Source organism: Scyliorhinus torazame, chromosome 27 (genome assembly GCF_047496885.1).
Source record: "Scyliorhinus torazame isolate Kashiwa2021f chromosome 27, sScyTor2.1, whole genome shotgun sequence".
In the NCBI taxonomy this organism is placed as follows: Eukaryota; Metazoa; Chordata; class Chondrichthyes; order Carcharhiniformes; family Scyliorhinidae; genus Scyliorhinus; species Scyliorhinus torazame.
Window position 1 is genome coordinate 36,256,355 of NC_092733.1, and position 18,002 is coordinate 36,274,356.

The 18,002-nt window shown below is 44.7% G+C and overlaps 2 protein-coding genes across 3 annotated transcripts in view; one reads left to right on the forward strand and one right to left on the reverse strand.

Moving 5' to 3' along the window:
• The window catches only part of LOC140403402 (uncharacterized), a 960,939-nt gene that overhangs the window by 309,488 nt on the left and 633,449 nt on the right, over window positions 1–18,002 (reverse strand). The gene's annotated exons all lie outside the window — the stretch shown is intronic.
• LOC140403353 (uncharacterized) overlaps window positions 15,294–18,002 on the forward strand; it is a 185,420-nt gene continuing 182,711 nt past the window's right edge. For both annotated transcript variants that reach the window (XM_072491256.1, XM_072491257.1), the window contains exon 1: window positions 15,294–15,622. The gene's annotated coding sequence lies outside the window, so the exon portion shown is untranslated. The remainder of the gene's footprint in view (window positions 15,623–18,002) is intronic.

The following is an 18,002-nucleotide window of genomic DNA, read 5'->3' on the forward strand; positions in this document are numbered from 1 at the left end:
AACACTGAGAAACAGGCCCACTCAACAACCCTGAGAAACAGACCCAATCAACAACACTGAGAAACAGACCCAATCAACAACACTGAGACAAAGACCCAATCAACAACACTGAGAAACAGACCCAATCAACAACACTGAGAAACAAGCCCAATCAACAACACTGAGAAACAGACCCAATCAACAACACTGAGCAACAGACCCAATCAACAACACTGAGAAACAGACCCAATCAACAACACTGAGCAACAGACCCAATCAACAACACTGAGAAACAGGCCCAATCAACAACACTGAGAAACAGACCCAATCAACAACACTGAGAAACAGACCCAATCAACAACACTGAGCAACAGACCCAATCAACAACACTGAGAAACAGACCCAATCAACAACCCTGAGAAACAGGCCCAATCAACAACACTGAGAAACAGACCCAATCAACAACACTGAGCAACAGGCCCAATCAACAACACTGAGAAACAGGCCCAATCAACAACACTGAGAAACAGGTCCAATCAACAACACTGAGAAACAGGCCCATTCAACAACACTGAGAAACAGGCCCAATCAACAACACTGAGAAACAGACCCAATCAACAACACTGAGAAACAGACCCAATGAACAACACTGAGAAACAGGCCCAATGAACAACACTGAGAAACAGACCCAATCAACAACACTGAGAAACAGGCCCATTCAACAACACTGAGAAACAGGCCCAATCAACAACACTGAGAAAGAGACCCAATCAACAACACTGAGGAACAGACCCAATCAACAACACTGAGAAACAGGCCCAATCAACAACCCTGAGAAACAGACCCAATCAACAACACTGAGGAACAGACCCAATCAACAACACTGAGCAACAGACCAGATCATCAACACTGAGAAACAGACCCAATCAACAACCCTGAGAAACAGACCCAATCAACAACACTGAGAAACAGACCCAATCAACAACCCTGAGAAACAGGCCCAATCAACAACACTGAGAAACAGACCCAATCATCAACACTGAGAAACAGGCCCAATCAACAACACTGAGAAACAGACCCGATCATCAACACTGAGAAACAGACCCAATCAACAACCCTGAGAAACAGACCCAATCAACAACACTGAGAAACAGACCCAATCAACAACCCTGAGAAACAGGCCCAATCAACAACACTGAGAAACAGACCCAATCATCAACACTGAGAAACAGACCCAATCAACAACACTGAGAAACAGGCTCAATCAACCACACTGAGCAACAGGCCCAATCAACAACACTGAGAAACAGACCCAATCAACAACACTGAGAAACAGACCCAATCAACAACACTGAGAAACAGACCCAATCAACAACCCTGAGAAACAGGCCCAATCAACAACACTGAGAAACAGACCCAATCAACAACACTGAGAAACAGGCCCAATGAACAACACTGAGAAACAGACCCAATCAATAACACTGAGAAACAAGCCCAATCAACAACACTGAGAAACAGGCCCAATCAACAACACTGAGAAACAGACCGAATCAACAACCCTGAGAAACAGACCCAATCAACAACACTGAGAAACAGGCCGAATGAACAACACTGAGAAACAGACCCAATCAATAACACTGAGAAACAAGCCCAATCAACAACACTGAGAAACAGGCCCAATCAACAACACTGAGCAACAGGCCCAATCAACAACACTGAGAAACAGACCCAATCAACAACACTGAGAAACAGACCCAATCAACAACACTGAGAAACAGACCCAATCAACAACCCTGAGAAACAGGCCCAATCAACAACACTGAGAAACAGACCCAATCAACAACACTGAGAAACAGACCCAATCAACAACACTGAGAAACAGACCCAATCAATAACACTGAGAAACAAGCCCAATCAACAACACTGAGAAACAGGCCCAATCAACAACACTGAGCAACAGGCCCAATCAACAACACTGAGAAACAGACCGAATCAACAACCCTGAGAAACAGACCCAATCAACAACACTGAGAAACAGACCCAATCAACAACACTGAGAAACAGGCCCAATGAACAACACTGAGAAACAGACCCAATCAATAACACTGAGAAACAAGCCCAATCAACAACACTGAGAAACAGGCCCAATCAACAACACTGAGCAACAGGCCCAATCAACAACACTGAGAAACAGACCCAATCAACAACACTGAGAAACAGACCCAATCAACAACACTGAGAAACAGACCCAATCAACAACCCTGAGAAACAGGCCCAATCAACAACACTGAGAAACAGACCCAATCAACAACACTGAGAAACAGGCCCAATGAACAACACTGAGAAACAGACCCAATCAATAACACTGAGAAACAAGCCCAATCAACAACACTGAGAAACAGGCCCAATCAACAACACTGAGAAACAGACCGAATCAACAACACTGAGAAGCAGACCCAATCAACAACACTGAGAAACAGACCCAATCAACAACACTGAGAAACAGACACAATCAACAACACTGAGAAACAGGACCAATCAACTACACTGAGCAACAGGCCCAATCAACAACACTGAGAAACAGACCGAATCAACAACACTGAGAAACAGACCCAATCAACAACATTGAGAAACAGGCCCAATCAACAACACTGAGAAACAGGCCCAATCAACAACACTGAGAAACAGACCCAATCAACAACACTGAGAAACAGACCCAATCAACAACACTGAGAAACCGACCCAATCAACAACACTGAGAAACAGGCCCAATCAACAACCCTGAGAAACAGACCCAATCAACAACACTGAGAAACAGTCCCAATCAACAACACTGAGAAACAGGCCCAATCAACAACACTGAGAAACAGGCCCAATCAACAACACTGAGAAACAGGCCCAATCAACAACACTGAGAAACCGACCCAATCAACAACACTGAGAAACAGGCCCAATCAACAACCCTGAGAAACAGACCCAATCAACAACACTGAGAAACAGTCCCAATCAACAACAGTGAGAAACAGACACAATCAACAACACTGAGATACAGGCACAATCAACAACACTGAGAAACTGACCCAATCAACAACACTGAGAAACAGACCCAATCAACAACACTGAGAAATAGGCCCAATCAACAACCCTGAGAAACAGTCCCAATCAACAACACTGAGAAACAGACCCAATCAACAACACTGAGAAACAGACCCAATCAACAACCATGAGAAACAGACCCAATCAACAACCCTGAGAAACAGACCCAATCAACAACACTGAGAAACAGGCCCAATCAACAACCCTGAGAAACAGACCCAATCAACAACACTGAGAAACAGGCCCACTCAACAACCCTGAGAAACAGACCCAATCAACAACCATGAGAAACAGACCCAATCAACAACCCTGAGAAACAGACCCAATCAACAACACTGAGAAACAGACCCTATCAACAACCCTGAGAAACAGACCCAATCAACAACACTGAGAAACAGGCCCACTCAACAACCCTGAGAAACAGACCCAATCAACAACCCTGAGAAACAGACCCGATCATCAACACTGAGACACAGACCCAAACAACAACCCTGAGAAACAGACCCAATCAACATCACTGAGAAACAGAACCAATCAACAACACTGAGAATCAGACCCAATCAACAACACTGAGAAACAGACCCAATCAACAACACTGAGCAACAGACCCAATCAACAACACTGAGAATCAGACCCAATCAACAACACTGAGCAACAGACCCAATCAACAACACTGAGAAACAGACCCAATCAACAACAGTGAGAAACAGGCCCAATGAACAACACTGAGAAACAGACCCAATCAACAACACTGAGAAACAGGCCCATTCAACAACACTGAGAAACAGGCCCAATCAACAACACTGAGAAACAGACCCAATCAACAACACTGAGGAACAGACCCAATCAACAACACTGAGAAACAGACCCAATCAACAACACTGAGAAACAGACCCAATCAACAACACTGAGCAACAGACCCGATCATCAACACTGAGAAACAGGCCCAATCAACAACACTGAGAAACAGACCCAATCAACAACACTGAGAAACAAGCCCAATCAACAACACTGAGAAACAGGCCCAATGAACAACACTGAGAAACAGACCCAATCAATAACACTGAGAAACAAGCCCAATCAATAACACTGAGAAACAGGCCCAATGAACAACACTGAGAAACAGACCCAATCAGCAACACTGAGAAACAGGCCCAATCAACAACACTGAGAAACAGGCCCAATCAACAACACTGAGAAACAGACCCAATCAACAACACTGAGAAACAGGCCCAATCAACAACACTGAGAAACAGACCCAATCAACACAACTGAGCAACAGACCCAATCAACAACACTGAGAAACAGACCCAATCAACAACACTGAGAAACAGACCCAATCAACAACACTGAGAAACAGACCCAAACAACAACATTGAGAAACAGACCCAATCAACAACACTGAGAAACAGACCCAATCAACAACACTGAGAAACAGGCCCAAACAACAACATTGAGAAACAGGCCCAATCAACAACACTGAGAAACAGACCCAATCAACAACACTGAGAAACAGACCCAATCAACAACACTGAGAAACAGACCCAAACAACAACATTGAGAAACAGACCCAATCAACAACACTGAGAAACAGACCCAATCAACAACACTGAGAAACAGGCCCAAACAACAACATTGAGAAACAGGCCCAATCAACAACACTGAGAAACAGGCCCAATCAACAACACTGAGAAACAGGCCCAATCAACAACACTGAGAAACAGGCCCAATCAACAACACTGAGAAACAGACCGAATCAACAACACTGAGAAACAGACCCAATCAACAACATTGAGAAACAGACCCAATCAACAACACTGAGAAACAGACCCAATCAACAACACTGAGAAACAGACCCAATCAACAACACTGAGAAACAGGCCCAATCAACAACACTGAGAAACAGGCCCAATCAACAACACTGAGAAACAGACCCAATCAACAACACTGAGAAACAGACCCAATCAACAACACTGAGAAACCGACCCAATCAACAACACTGAGAAACAGGCCCAATCAACAACACTGAGAAACAGGCCCAATCAACAACACTGAGAAACAGGCCCAATCAACAACACTGAGAAACAGGCCCAATCAACAACACTGAGAAACAGGCCCAATCAACAACCCTGAGAAACAGACCCAATCAACAACACTGAGAAACAGTCCCAATCAACAACAGTGAGAAACAGACACAATCAACAACACTGAGAAACAGGCACAATCAACAACACTGAGAAACTGACCCAATCAACAACACTGAGAAACAGACCCAATCAACAACACTGAGAAATAGGCCCAATCAACAACCCTGAGAAACAGTCCCAATCAACAACACTGAGAAACAGGCCCAATCAACAACCATGAGAAACAGACCCAATCAACAACCCTGAGAAACAGACCCAATCAACAACACTGAGAAACAGGCCCACTCAACAACCCTGAGAAACAGACCCAATCAACAACACTGAGAAACAGACCCAATCAACAACACTGAGCAACAGGCCCAATTAACAACACTGAGAAACAGACCCAATCAACAACACTGAGAAACAGACCCAATCAACAACACTGAGCAACAGACCCAATCAACAACACTGAGAAACAGACCCAATCAACAACAGTGAGAAACAGGCCCAATGAACAACACTGAGAAACAGACCCAATCAACAACACTGAGAAACAGGCCCAATCAACAACACTGAGAAGCAGGCCCATTTAACAACACTGAGAAACAGACCCAATCAACAACACTGAGAAACAGGCCCAATCAACAACCCTGAGAAACAGACCCAATCAACAACACTGAGAAACAGTCCCAATCAACAACAGTGAGAAACAGACCCAATCAACAACACTGAGAAACAGGCACAATCAACAACACTGAGAAACAGACCCAATCAACAACACTGAGAAACAGACCCAATCAACAACACTGAGAAACAGACCCAATCAACAACACTGAGAAACAGACCCAATCAACAACACTGAGCAACAGACCCAATCAACAACACTGAGAAACAGACCCAATCAACAACAGTGAGAAACAGACCCAATCAACAACACTGAGAAAAAGGCCCAATCAACAACACTGAGAAACAGACCCAATCAACAACACTGAGAAACAGGCCCAATCAACAACCCTGAGAAACAGACCCAATCAACAACCCTGAGAAACAGACCCAATCAACAACACTGAGAAACAGGCCCACTCAACAACCCTGAGAAACAGACCCAATCAACAACACTGAGAAACAGACCCAATCAACAACACTGAGACAAAGACCCAATCAACAACACTGAGAAACAGACCCAATCAACAACACTGAGAAACAGGCCCAATCAACAACACTGAGCAACAGACCCAATCAACAACACTGAGAAACAGGCCCAATCAACAACCCTGAGAAACAGACCCAATCAACAACACTGAGCAACAGACCCAATCAACAACACTGAGAAACAGACCCAATCAACAACACTGAGCAACAGACCCAATCAACAACACTGAGAAACAGACCCAATCAACAACACTGAGCAACAGGCCCAATCAACAACACTGAGAAACAGGCCCAATCAACAACACTGAGAAACAGGTCCAATCAACAACACTGAGAAACAGGCCCATTCAACAACACTGAGAAACAGGCCCAATCAACAACACTGAGAAACAGACCCAATCAACAACACTGAGAAACAGACCCAATGAACAACACTGAGAAACAGGCCCAATGAACAACACTGAGAAACAGACCCAATCAACAACACTGAGAAACAGGCCCATTCAACAACACTGAGAAACAGGCCCAATCAACAACACTGAGAAACAGACCCAATCAACAACACTGAGAAACAAGCCCAATCAACAACACTGAGAAACAGGCCCAATCAACAACACTGAGAAACAGGCCCAATCAACTACACTGTGCAACAGGCCAAAACAACAACACTGAGAAACAGACCGAATCAACAACACTGAGAAACAGACCCAATCAACAACATTGAGAAACAGGCCCAATCAAGAACACTGAGAAACAGGCCCAATCAACAACACTGAGAAACAGACCCAATCAACAACACTGAGAAACAGACCCAATCAACAACACTGAGAAACAGGCCCAATCAACAACACTGAGAAACAGGCCCAATCAACAACACTGAGAAACCGACCCAATCAACAACACTGAGAAACAGGCCCAATCAACAACCCTGAGAAACAGACCCAATCAACAACACTGAGAAACAGTCCCAATCAACAACAGTGAGAAACAGACACAATCAACAACACTGAGAAACAGGCCCAATCAACAACACTGAGAAGCAGGCCCAATCAACAACACTGAGAAACAGACCCAATCAACAACACTGAGAAACAGGCCCAATCAACAACACTGAGAAGCAGGCCCAATGATCAACACTGAGAAATAGACACAATCAACAACACTGAGAAACAGGCCCAATCAACAACCCTGAGAAACAGACCCAATCAACAACACTGAGAAACAGTCCCAATCAACAACAGTGAGAAACAGACCCAATCAACAACACTGAGAAACAGACACAATCAACAACACTGAGAAACAGACCCAATCAACAACACTGAGAAACAGTCCCAATCAACAACAGTGAGAAACAGACCCAATCAACAACACTGAGAAACAGGCACAATCAACAACACTGAGAAACAGACCCAATCGACAACACTGAGAAACAGACCCAATCAACAACACTGAGAAACAGGCCCAATCAACAACCCCGAGAAACAGGCCCAATCAACAACACTGAGAAACAGACCCAATCAACAACACTGAGAAACAGGCCCAATCAACAACCCTGAGAAACAGACCCAATCAACAACCCTGAGAAACAGACCCAATCAACAACACTGAGAAACAGGCCCACTCAACAACCCTGAGAAACAGACCCAATCAACAACACTGAGAAACAGACCAAATCAACAACACTGAGACACAGACCCAATCAACAACACTGAGAAACAGACCCAATCAACAACACTGAGAAACAGACCCAATCAACAACACTGAGCAACAGACCCAATCAACAACACTGAGAAACAGACCCAATCAACAACAGTGAGAAACAGGCCCAATCAACAACACTGAGCAACAGGCCCAATCAACAACACTGAGAAACAGGCCCAATCAACAACACTGAGAAACAGGCCCAATCAACAACACTGAGAAACAGACCCAATCAACAACACTGAGAAAAATACCCAATCAACAACACTGAGAAACAGGCCCAATCAACAACACTGAGAAACAGACCCAATCACAACACTGAGAAACAGGCCCAATCAACAACACTGAGAAACAGGCCCAATAAACAACACTGAGAAACAGACCCAATCAACAACACTGAGAAACAGACCCAATCAACAACACTGAGAAACAGGCCCAATGAACAACACTGAGAAACAGACCCAATCAACAACACTGAGAAACAGGCCCATTCAACAACACTGAGAAACAGGCCCAATCAACAACACTGAGAAACAGACCCAATCAACAACACTGAGGAACAGACCCAATGAACAACACTGAGAAACAGGCCCAATGAACAACACTGAGAAACAGACCCAATCAACAACACTGAGAAACAGGCCCATTCAACAACACTGAGAAACAGGCCCAATCAACAGCACTGAGAAACAGACCCAATCAACAACACTGAGAAACAAGCCCAATCAACAACACTGAGAAACAGGCCCAATCAACAACACTGAGAAACAGGCCCAATCAACTACACTGAGCAACAGGCCCAATCAACAACACTGAGAAACAGACCGAATCAACAACACTGAGAAACAGACCCAATCAACAACATTGAGAAACAGGCCCAATCAACAACACTGAGAAACAGGCCCAATCAACAACACTGAGAAACAGACCCAATCAACAACACTGAGAAACAGACCCAATCAACAACAGTGAGAAACAGACACAATCAACAACACTGAGAAACAGGCACAATCAACAACACTGAGAAACTGACCCAATCAACAACACTGAGAAACAGACCCAATCAACAACACTGAGAAATAGGCCCAATCAACAACCCTGAGAAACAGGCCCAATCAACAACACTGAGAAACAGGCCCAATCAACAACCCTGAGAAACAGACCCAATCAACAACCCTGAGAAACAGACCCAATCAACAACACTGAGAAACAGGCCCACTCAACAACCCTGAGAAACAGGCCCAATCAACAACCCTGAGAAACAGACCCAATCAACAACACTGAGAAACAGTCCCAATCAACAACAGTGAGAAACAGACCCAATCAACAACACTGAGAAACAGGCACAATCAACAACACTGAGAAACTGACCCAATCAACAACACTGAGAAACAGGTCCAATCAACAAACCTGAGAAACAGGCCCAATCAACAACACTGAGAAACAGACCCAATCAACAACACTGAGAAACATACCCAATCAACAACACTGAGAAACAGACCCAATCAACAAGACTGTGAAACAGACCCAATCAACAACCCTGAGAAACAGACCCAATCAACAACCCTGAGAAACAGACCCAATCAACAACCCTGAGAAACAGACCCAATCAACAACCCTGAGAAACAGACCCAATCAACAACCCTGAGAAACAGACCCAATCAACAACACTGAGAAACAGGCCCACTCAACAACCCTGAGAAACAGACCCAATCAACAACACTGAGAAACAGGCCCAATCAACAACACTGAGAAACAGACCCAATCAACAACACTGAGCAACAGACCCAATCAACAACACTGAGAAACAGACCCAATCAACAACACTGAGCAACAGACCCAATCAACAACACTGAGAAACAGACCCAATCAACAACAGTGAGAAACAGACCCAATCAACAACACTGAGCAACAGGCCCAATCAACAACACTGAGAAACAGGCCCAATCAACAACACTGAGAAACAGACCCAATCAACAACACTGAGAAACAGACCCAATCAACAACAGTGAGAAACAGACCCAATCAACAACACTGAGAAACAGGCCCAATCAACAACACTGAGAAACAGGCCCAATCAACAACACTGAGAAACAGACCCAATCAACAACTCTGAGAAAAAGACCCAATAAACTACACTGAGAAACAGGCCCAATCAACAACACTGAGAAACAGACCCAATCACAACACTGAGAAACAGACCCAATCAACAACACTGAGAAACAGACCCAATCAACAACACTGAGAAACAGGCCCAATGAACAACACTGAGAAACAGACCCAATCAACAACACTGAGAAACAGGCCCATTCAACAACACTGAGAAACAGGCCCAATCAACAACACTGAGAAACAGACCCAATCAACAACACTGAAAAACAGACCCAATGAACAACACTGAGAAACAGCCCCAATGAACAACACTGAGAAACAGACCCAATCAACAACACTGAGAAACAGGCCCATTCAACAACACTGAGAAACAGGCCCAATCAACAACACTGAGAAACAGACCCAATCAACAACACTGAGAAACAAGCCCAATCAACAACACTGAGAAACAGGCCCAATTAACAACACTGAGAAACAGACCGAATCAACAACACTGAGAAACAGACCCAATCAACAACACTGAGATACAGACCCAATCAACAACACTGAGAAACAGGCCCAATCAACAACACTGAGAAACAGACCCAATCAACAACAGTGAGAAACAGGCCCAATCAACAACACTGAGCAACAGGCCCAATCAACAACACTGAGAAACAGACCCAATCAACAACCCTGAGAAACAGGCCCAATCAACAACCCTGAGAAACAGACCCAATCAACAACACTGAGGAACAGACCCAATCAACAACACTGAGAAACAGACCCAATCAACAACACTGAGAAACAGACCCAATCAACAACACTGAGAAACAGACCCAATCAACAACACTGAGCAACAGACCCAATCAACAACACTGAGAAACAGGCCCAATCAACAACACTGAGAAACAGGCCCAATCAACAACACTGAGAAACAGACCCAATCAACAACACTGAGAAAAAGACCCAATCAACAACACTGAGAAACAGGCCCAATCAACAACACTGAGAAACAGACCCAATCACAACACTGAGAAACAGGCCCAATCAACAACACTGAGAAACAGGCCCAATCAACAACACTGAGAAACAGACCCAATCAACAACACTGAGAAACAGACCCAATCAACAACACTGAGAAACAGGCCCAATGAACAACACTGAGAAACAGACCCAATCAACAACACTGAGAAACAGGCCCATTCAACAACACTGAGAAACAGGCCCAATCAACAACACTGAGAAACAGACCCAATCAACAACACTGAAAAACAGACCCAATGAACAACACTGAGAAACAGCCCCAATGAACAACACTGAGAAACAGACCCAATCAACAACACTGAGAAACAGGCCCATTCAACAACACTGAGAAACAGGCCCAATCAACAACACTGAGAAACAGACCCAATCAACAACACTGAGAAACAAGCCCAATCAACAACACTGAGAAACAGGCCCAATTAACAACACTGAGAAACAGACCGAATCAACAACACTGAGAAACAGACCCAATCAACAACACTGAGATACAGACCCAATCAACAACACTGAGAAACAGGCCCAATCAACAACACTGAGAAACAGACCCAATCAACAACAGTGAGAAACAGGCCCAATCAACAACACTGAGCAACAGGCCCAATCAACAACACTGAGAAACAGACCCAATCAACAACCCTGAGAAACAGGCCCAATCAACAACCCTGAGAAACAGACCCAATCAACAACACTGAGGAACAGACCCAATCAACAACCCTGAGAAACAGACCCAATCAACAACCCTGAGAAACAGACCCAATCAACAACACTGAGAAACAGGCCCACTCAACAACCCTGAGAAACAGACCCAATCAACAACACTGAGAAACAGGCCCAATCAACAACACTGAGAAACAGACCCAATCAACAACACTGAGCAACAGACCCAATCAACAACACTGAGAAACAGACCCAATCAACAACACTGAGCAACAGACCCAATCAACAACACTGAGAAACAGACCCAATCAACAACAGTGAGAAACAGACCCAATCAACAACACTGAGCAACAGGCCCAATCAACAACACTGAGAAACAGGCCCAATCAACAACACTGAGAAACAGACCCAATCAACAACACTGAGAAACAGACCCAATCAACAACAGTGAGAAACAGACCCAATCAACAACACTGAGAAACAGGCCCAATCAACAACACTGAGAAACAGGCCCAATCAACAACACTGAGAAACAGACCCAATCAACAACTCTGAGAAAAAGACCCAATAAACTACACTGAGAAACAGGCCCAATCAACAACACTGAGAAACAGACCCAATCACAACACTGAGAAACAGACCCAATCAACAACACTGAGAAACAGACCCAATCAACAACACTGAGAAACAGGCCCAATGAACAACACTGAGAAACAGACCCAATCAACAACACTGAGAAACAGGCCCATTCAACAACACTGAGAAACAGGCCCAATCAACAACACTGAGAAACAGACCCAATCAACAACACTGAAAAACAGACCCAATGAACAACACTGAGAAACAGCCCCAATGAACAACACTGAGAAACAGACCCAATCAACAACACTGAGAAACAGGCCCATTCAACAACACTGAGAAACAGGCCCAATCAACAACACTGAGAAACAGACCCAATCAACAACACTGAGAAACAAGCCCAATCAACAACACTGAGAAACAGGCCCAATTAACAACACTGAGAAACAGACCGAATCAACAACACTGAGAAACAGACCCAATCAACAACACTGAGATACAGACCCAATCAACAACACTGAGAAACAGGCCCAATCAACAACACTGAGAAACAGACCCAATCAACAACAGTGAGAAACAGGCCCAATCAACAACACTGAGCAACAGGCCCAATCAACAACACTGAGAAACAGACCCAATCAACAACCCTGAGAAACAGGCCCAATCAACAACCCTGAGAAACAGACCCAATCAACAACACTGAGGAACAGACCCAATCAACAACACTGAGAAACAGACCCAATCAACAACACTGAGAAACAGACCCAATCAACAACACTGAGAAACAGACCCAATCAACAACACTGAGCAACAGACCCAATCAACAACACTGAGAAACAGGCCCAATCAACAACACTGAGAAACAGGCCCAATCAACAACACTGAGAAACAGACCCAATCAACAACACTGAGAAAAAGACCCAATCAACAACACTGAGAAACAGGCCCAATCAACAACACTGAGAAACAGACCCAATCACAACACTGAGAAACAGGCCCAATCAACAACACTGAGAAACAGGCCCAATCAACAACACTGAGAAACAGACCCAATCAACAACACTGAGAAACAGACCCAATCAACAACACTGAGAAACAGGCCCAATGAACAACACTGAGAAACAGACCCAATCAACAACACTGAGAAACAGGCCCATTCAACAACACTGAGAAACAGGCCCAATCAACAACACTGAGAAACAGACCCAATCAACAACACTGAAAAACAGACCCAATGAACAACACTGAGAAACAGCCCCAATGAACAACACTGAGAAACAGACCCAATCAACAACACTGAGAAACAGGCCCATTCAACAACACTGAGAAACAGGCCCAATCAACAACACTGAGAAACAGACCCAATCAACAACACTGAGAAACAAGCCCAATCAACAACACTGAGAAACAGGCCCAATTAACAACACTGAGAAACAGACCGAATCAACAACACTGAGAAACAGACCCAATCAACAACACTGAGATACAGACCCAATCAACAACACTGAGAAACAGGCCCAATCAACAACACTGAGAAACAGACCCAATCAACAACAGTGAGAAACAGGCCCAATCAACAACACTGAGCAACAGGCCCAATCAACAACACTGAGAAACAGACCCAATCAACAACCCTGAGAAACAGGCCCAATCAACTACCCTGAGAAACAGACCCAATCAACAACACTGAGGAACAGACCCAATCAACAACACTGAGAAACAGACCCAATCAACAACACTGAGAAACAGGCCCAATCAACAACACTGAGAAACAGGCCCAATCAACATCACTGAGCAACAGGCCCAATATACAACACTGAGAAACAGGCCCAATCAACAACACTGAGAAACAGACCCAATCAACAACACTGAGAAACAGGCCCAATCAACAACACTGAGAAACAGACCCAATCAACAACACTGTGAAACAGGCCCAATCAACAACGCTGAGAAACAGACCCAATCGACAACATTGAGAAACAGGCCCAATCAACAACACTGTGAAACAGACCCAATCAACAACACTGAGAAACAGGCCCAATCAACAACACTGAGAAACAGACCCAATCAACAACACTGAGAAACAGACCCAATCAACAACACTGAGAAACAGGCCCAATCAACAACACTGCGAAACAGACCCGATCATCAACACTGAGAAACAGACCCGATCATCAACACAGAGACACAGACCCAATCAACAACACTGAGAAACAGGCCCAATCAACAACACTGAGAAACAGACCCGATCATCAACACTGTGACACAGACCCAGTCAACAACACTGAGAAACAGACCCAATCAACAACACTGAGAAACAGTCCCAATTCACAATCTTGAACAATGATCCTGACTGAGAAGGTCAACTAACAGCCACTGACCAACAGACTCTATTCACAGGAGGCCCACGGCTCCACTGAATGTTGCTACAATTAACTCTTTGATGTCACCCACGTGAGTGTGCAGTCACTTATCTCATTTGATGTCCATTTTTCTGTGGAATAGACCACATGACTTTGCAGTGTGCTCCTTAAATTCTCTCACTCATTAAGCAAAAAATAATGACCAATCCAGGGACATTACCACCCCCCCCTCCGCCCCAGCGCTGGTCAATGATGAGCAGCGTGTGACATGGCGTGAACTTAGCGATGATAGTGTTCCCATGGCAATACAACCCTTCGAGACATTAGTGAGGGAGGGGTTGGATGCAGATGTTAGGTGCACATCTGCCTGTGGCAGGATCTGATCAAAACCCCAAATTCTTCTGCAAACCTCTCTCCTAAAAACTGGAGAGCAAAGTGGTAGAAAAATTCCCCCGGGTTGTTGCAAATCCCGAGGATTCATGAGGTTGGTGTGAGAAAGTGGGACGGCATAACAGGCGGGCACTTCAGTGAGGAGGAGTGGCAGAGACTGGAAACAAAGAAGAAAGTAGTCTTGGTGACTCAGTGTGAATTGACGGATAGAGCTGAACAGGGCTATGTGAAATCCTTCGCTAATGGTCAGGCTGAAAATGCTCATCGTGAAACAGTGGTCACTGTCTGAAGACTCTCCCATCTAATACGGAGCAGCTCGTGAGAACTGAGACACGAGACAGAGAGAGAGAGAGAGAGACAGAGAGAAAGAAAGAAGACTGTGGAGCAGATTGAAAAACTCTTCGGTTTGACAGTCCTCGCACACAGCAGCGAAAAACTGTAAGTATAAGGTCTTCCTAAACAGAACTTACAGCGAAGCAAAACTTTTGAATGCAATAATTGTTTGCAACTTTTTAACAGGGAAAGGCAGTCACTGAATGAGACAGACCTCCAGTCTGGGTCTACAGTATGTGGGGTGCCGAAGGGGGGAAAGCCTTATAGCTTCCTGACTGTACAATAGTATTTATAGCCACCATATGAGGTAATGTTACTACATCTGCTGGAACTTACATGTGCTAATGTCTCATTTAGTAGTTCTCATTTTAATATGGAGCCAAACATTCATCAGCAGTGCTTAAAGCAGCTACAGGCAAATAGTAATATGTAACTTTGCAACAACTGGTCTCTGGTTGTAGGATAGTTTGCGTTCTCCACAGATAACGTTGTGTCAGCACGTGTTCGCAGTCTGACACCCTGGCACATTGCCCACGCTATTCCAATCTGTGCTGGTACAGGGTGGGGTTGCCTGGCACATTGCCCGAGATATTACAAACTGGGCTGGTACAGGGCGTGGCAACCGGGCACATGGCCACGATATTCCAATCTGTGTTAGAACAGGGCGGATACCTGGCACATTGCCCACGATATTCCAATCTGTGTTAGTACAGGGCGGAGATACCTGGCACATTGCCCACGATATTCCAATCTGTGTCAGTACAGGATGGAGATACCTGGCTCATTGCCCACGATATTCCAATCTGTGTTAGTACAGGATGGAGATACCTGGCACGTTGCCCACGATATTCCAATCTGTGTTAGTACAGGGCGGAGATACCTGGCACAATGCCCACAATATTCCAATCTGTGTTAGTACAGGATGGAGATACTTGGCACATTGCCCACAATATTCCAATCTGTGTTAGTACAGGATGGAGATACCTGGCACATGGCCACGATATTCCAATCTGTGTTAGTACAGGATGGAGATACTTGGCACATTGCCCACAATATTCCAATCTGTGTTAGTACAGGATGGAGATACCTGGCACATGGCCACGATATTCCAATCTGTGTTAGTACAGGATGGAGATACCTGGCACATTGCCCACAATATTCCAATCTGTGTTAGTACAGGATGGAGATACCTGGCACATGGCCACGATATTCCAATCTGTGATAGTACAGGGTGGAGATACCTGGCACATTGATTTAGAGATGTGGATCAGAAATTGGCTAGCTGAAAGAAGACAGAGAGAGGGTGGTGGTTGATGGGAAATGTTCAGAATGGAGTACAGTCACAAGTGGAGTACCACAAGGATCTGTTCTGGGGCCGTTGCTGTTTGTCATTTTTATCAATGACCTAGAGGAAGGCGCAGAAGGGTGGGTGAGTAAATTTGCAGACGATACTAAAGTCGGTGGTGTTGTCGATAGTGTGGAAGGAAGTAGCAGGTTACAGAGGGATATAGATAATCTGCAGTGCTGGGCTGAGAGGTGGCAAATGGAGTTTAATGCAGAGAAGTGTGAGGTGATTCACTTTGGAAGGAATAACAGGAATGCGGAATATTTGGCTAATGGTAAAGTTCTTGAAAGTGTGGATGAGCAGAGGGATCTAGGTGTCCATGTACATAGATCCCTGAAAGTTGCCACCCAGGTTGATAGGGTTGTGAAGAAGGCCTATGGAGTATTGGCCTTTATTGGTAGAGGGATTGAGTTCCGGAGTCGGGAGGTCATGTTGCAGCTGTACAGAACTCTGGTACGGCCGCATTTGGAGTATTGCGTACAGTTCTGGTCACCGCATTATAGGAAGGACGTGGAGGCTTTGGAGTGGGTGCAGAGGAGATTTACCAGGTTGTTGCCTGGTATGGAGGGAAGATCTTATGAGGAAAGGCTGATGGACTTGAGGTTATTTTCGTTGGAGAGAAGAAGGTTAAGAGGAGACTTAATAGAGGCATACAAATTGATCAGGGGGTTGGATAGGGTGGACAGTGAGAGCCTTCTCCCGCGGATGGAAATGGCTGGCACGAGGGGACATAACTTTAAACTGAGGGGTAATAGATATAGGACAGAGGTCAGAGGTAGGTTCTTTACGCAAAGAGTAGTGAGGCCGTGGAATGCCCTACCTGCTACAGTAGTGAACTCGCCAACATTAAGGGCATTTAAAAGTTTATTGGATAAACATATGGATGATAATGGCATAGTGTAGGTTAGATGGCTTTTGTTTCGGTGCAACATCGTGGGCCGAAGGGCCTGTACTGCGCTGTATTGTTCTATGTTCTATGTTCTATTGCCCACGATATTCCAATCTGTGTTAGTACAGGGCGGAGATACCTGGCACATTGCCCACGATATTCCAATCTGTGTTAGTACAGGATGGGGATACCTGGCACATTGCCCACGATATTCCAATCTGTGTCAGTAAAGTGCGGAGATAACTGGCACA